This window comes from Sorex araneus, chromosome 1, assembly GCF_027595985.1.
Source record: "Sorex araneus isolate mSorAra2 chromosome 1, mSorAra2.pri, whole genome shotgun sequence".
NCBI lineage: Eukaryota > Metazoa > Chordata > Mammalia > Eulipotyphla > Soricidae > Sorex > Sorex araneus.
In genome coordinates this window covers 26,441,758-26,446,604 of record NC_073302.1, presented here as the reverse complement: position 1 = coordinate 26,446,604, position 4,847 = coordinate 26,441,758, and the positions used below count along the sequence as shown (strand labels likewise).

At 39.9% G+C, this 4,847-nt stretch overlaps 1 pseudogene; it reads right to left on the bottom strand.

Annotated features, from left to right (window-relative positions):
* Positions 1-246: 246 nt before the first annotated feature.
* LOC129401918 (non-histone chromosomal protein HMG-17-like) lies at positions 247-574 on the bottom strand (annotated as a pseudogene).
* Positions 575-4,847: the final 4,273 nt, after the last annotated feature.

Genomic DNA, 4,847 nt, shown 5'->3' with positions numbered 1-4,847 from the left:
CAAGAGGAAGTCTCTCAAAACGATTAAGGAAAGTTGTTCGTCTCCAGGGCCATTCAGCTTTGGAGACATTTTATTAGTGACTTATGCCCTTTCCCCAAACCAACAATAAAGTGCTCTGTATGCTAATAATATAGCTTTGAAAAAAAACAGTTAAACAGAATTCTGCATTTTTACAAAACTTGATAAAAATAGTATCTCAAAATGTACATTCACCAGAAGTCCACAGTTAGCAAAAGGGCGCACACTTCACTTCGCAGCTCCAGAACCTCCAGCTTTCCGTGTCTGGTCTGTTCTGGCATCTCCATTTTCTGCAGAGTTATTTCCATCTTGGCCAGTAATAGCTTTCCCCTGTTTCCCTTTGGGTACCTTCTCACTCTTCTCAGCAGGTCCTTTTTTATTTTTTAGACTTGGGCTCTGGCTTCAGAGGAGCAGGTTTAGATGATAACCTTGAGGATCGTCTCTGTGGCTCATCCTTCACTTTAGCTATCTCTCCTTTATCCCCTTCACCCTTTCTCTTAGGCCTGGTGGCACAGCAGTGGGAGGCAGGCTCTGGACCCAGGATGCATGGGCCCATGGGCTTTGGTCCTCCCAAGGGTCATTCTCCCCTCTTCACAATGCTCCAGCATTGGTTGTTTTGATCTTTATATTGTGTGTTGATCTCACTGGTAGGAGGTGATAGCTCAATGCTCTGATTTCCATTTCTCTGGTGATGAATTATATCAAGTATTTTTTAGATGCCCTTTGGCCATCTGTAGCTCTTCATTGAGGAAGTCTGTTCATCTCCTTTCCTCATTCTTTAATAATTTTTTAAACCATGTATGTGTGTTAGTCCTAGTCAAATATAATCTCTACATTGATGTATTGGTCATCTATTATGATGGTCATATGATTTTAATTTTTTCTTATATTGATATAGTGTATTAAGTTGACTGACTCTCATATATATATGTACATATATATATATATATATATATATTTCTTTTTGGGTCACACCCAGTGATGCACAGGGGTCACTCCTGGCTCTGCACTCAGGAATTACCCCTGGTGGCGCTCAGAGGACCATATGGGATGCTGGGAATGAGGTTGTTGTTTCTTTTTTTGGTATAAAGTTCTACCAATGTCTTATATATCTTCATCCACTACTGGTATTGGGATATTTTTCGCATATAACACTGCCATAATCAACACTGGACATCACTGTGCCTATAATAAAATAGAAAAAATATTTTAAAAAATAGTGACTAGGAAATAAAGCCATTTTTTTCATCAATCTCAATTATGTAACACTGTAGCACTGTCATCTGTTGTTCATTGATTTGCTTCAGTGGGCACCAGTAACGTCTCTATTGTGAAACTTGTTGTTACTGTTTTTGGCATATCAAATACGCCACAGGTAGATTGCCAGGCTCTGCCATGCAGGTGGGATATCTTGGTAGCTTGCCGGGCTCTCGGAGAGGAATGGAGGAATCGAACCTGGATCGGCTGCATGAAAGGCAAATTCCCTACCTGCTATGCTATTGCTCCAGCCCAAATGAGATAATTACTTTTTTTCCCCCTGCTTTTTGGGGTCACACCCAGTAATGCTCAGGGGCTACTCCTGGCTCTGCACTCAGGAATTACTCCTGGTGGTGCTTGGGGGACCATATGGGATGCTGTGCTATCGCTATGAGAATGGTCCCTAGCCCTATCTGTCTGTGTTCATTAATGAGACAGCAACTTGGCCTAAGTTCTCCTAGATGGACCATCTTCTACCTGCATCACTGTGAAATATTTGGGCTGCAGCTATATCACATGGTCGCTCAATCTTTAACTTCTTGAGGAAGCTTCAGACCATTTCCAAATTGGTTGTGCCACTTTATTTTCCCAACAGCCATGCATGAGAGTAAAGTTTTTCTCTACACTATCCCCAAAACCTGTTGTTGCTTTTGGCATAAGCCATACTCACTGGTACAAGGTAGTATCTCATTGTAGTTTTAATTCACATTTCCCTGATAATCAGTAATGATGTGCATATTTTCACATGCTTGTTGACTACCTGAGTGTTCTCTTTGAAGGAAGTGTTTATTCCAATCAAATGCCCAGTTTTTCATTTTTGTTTCCATGTTTCTATTACGTAGTAAGTAAATGAGTTCCTTAAAAACCTAGGGCATTAAATCCTTATTCATGTATGATGTAAAAATATCTTCTATTCAGTAGGCTATGTTCTTACTCCATTTATATTTTCCTTTACTGTACAAAAGCTTTTCAACTTTATGAAGTTACAAGTTTTTATATTTACTTTCATTTTTCTTGTTTTAGAGGAAGCCTTCAAAGATATCCCTAATGTTGACACCATGAAATGTTTCACCTATGTAACCTTTTATGTTGTTTAGGTTTGTGGCCTTACATTCAATCTAAAAAAAGAGATAAATAAGATACCCAATAGCAAACTAAAGAAACATACATATTAACAATAAAAATACTAAAATATTTGGGAAAAGATATGTATGTTAGGTTACTGGCTCTGTAACATTGAAACACTGAAGCTTAAACACCAAACTTCCTGTTTCTAGAATTATGTTCCTAACCAAGTTTTAAAAAATCATTTAACTCAAGCATTTTTCTAAAAAATTTATATAATAATAATATTCACTAATAAAGTTGTAGTGTACATAAAATAAGAAAAGATCGGAAAATAACTATTATAGATAATAAAGAGTATCCTAGGCCTTAAGGGATGGAGTCTATATTTGAAAAATATGCAAATAACATGCTGTGAAAGTAATATGCCTTACTTCATAAAATATAATAAGCATTAAAGAAGAAAAATAAAGTCAAATTCATATAATGACTCATTATGGAATTCTTCAAAGAGATGAACTCTATTGAAATTCTGACACTTTAAAAAAATTTTATATGATTACATGTAACACATTATAAAGTTAAATTTCTCATAGTTCAGAGCCAAATAAACTAGATATTTCCTTTGCAAGTTTCTATTTCTATTTATTTGAAATTTCCAAAATTTATATAATTCAGAGGTCCCCAAACTAATTTGACCTACCACCTTTTTATAAAAATAAAAAAATCACTCAGTGCCTCCCTGGAAATCTACCATCTTTAAGCAAACAAACACAAAACACTCCAATTGCACCTGAGGCTACTACTGCTTCGTTTCTGAATCATTCTAGCACCTCTAGGAGTCTAGGAGTTGGAAAAGCAACTTTTTTTCCCACTTGGGAACCACTATATATTTCAACATATACTATTTTAGACTATATTCATCAGTGAGAGCTTCCTAACTCTCCGTTACAATTCAAGAACCATAGAACAAGATTTTTAAAATTCAAATTACATAGGCAAACCAATAAAAAGGAGAGACAAAGAAGGTAAAGGAAATGAATATCTTAAAACACTTGAAGGACATTGCTCCCTCCTCAACTCACATCTTTGTATGCACGCTGTGCTGTTATTCCAACGCTAGCAGAGTCATCAGAATAGTGAATTAGCTCTTGTTTTTGTTTTAAGGAGAAATGCTCTTTCAGGGAACTGAATCTTACCAAAGGAGGAGAAAAGTGTTACGGAACTACTTGCCATTGGAAATAGATAGAAAGTCAATGTTTGTGGGACTTCCAGCCTGCAAGATGCAGTAAGAGACCGTCCATCTGTACACCCCTTAACAACAACCCTGAGAAACTAGAACGAGTATCCCGTCGCACACATGAGAGGACTAGGACAGAAAGGAGACATGATTTGAAACGAAGAAGTAAACTGGCCCTGGAACGGCAGTTCCTAGTTATGCTATCTATGCAGCCACAAGGGGCCTATTGCTCAGAAGAAAACCCAGGTTGCCCTTTGACATATGCGATCATTTCATCTAACACTGGAGGTTTTGCTATGGGAAGACAGATGGGGCAAAGCCACAAGCTATTAGTGACCTTAGAGCCCCCAGTTCAAGTGCTTTCTTACCTCGTTACCCACCTGCCTGCTGGGTGAGTTCTTGGACTCCTGCTCCCTAGTCCCGGCTGCCAGCTGCCTGAACTTCCTCTGTGCCACATAATCACAGGGACCTCCACACTGGGCAGCAACTGGATCATGTTGGCAGAAAGAGGCATATCCACGGTGTTTGCATTTCGCCCCTATGAAGAGGGCATGGAGGACGATTCTTGTCATGTATGTGCCCTATGGCATCTCTGGATGAGGTGTAGTAGCAGTGACTTCCTGATAGTAGGCTAGCAGCACCACAACACATCTGGCAGGGAACTCAGTGGGTTCCTTCTCTTACTCCCATCCCACTGCCAAAATATCACCGGGAAGATGCTGAACAAGAAGGGGAGATTAACTTTGTCAGCTGGGCCCTCCTTGCCCTTGCACTTGCACGTTCTATGTAGCTGACCCAATCCAGCATTCAGATCAGATGACTTTCAAGCTTTTCTCCCTTGGGATGTCCACAAAATTTGGGATCATATGGAGCCAGTGTGCACTTGAGGACAGAGGGCTTTGGCTAACCTTACATCGGAAGTCCAAGCAAGAGCATGGGACTCTCTGGGACTTGGCACCTAACCAAGAGAAGACCCACAAGTTTTCTACCCAAGTGGCAGGTTTAATCATGTCTGTCTCTTTCCTGGTGGATATTGTCTCTTTCCTTTCTCTCTCTTTCCTGGTGGATGTTGGGAGAAAGGGGACAGTCCCACCTCTGGTTGACTGGAGCGAAGTAACTGTCTCTAAAAGGCAGTTCAGATAGATAAGGGACCACCAAGTAAAGGGTGCTTGGAGGGCCCGCTCAGGATGGGAGATGCATTCTGAAAGTAGATTACAGACTGAACACGATGGCCACACAATACTTCTATTGCAAACCACAACACCCA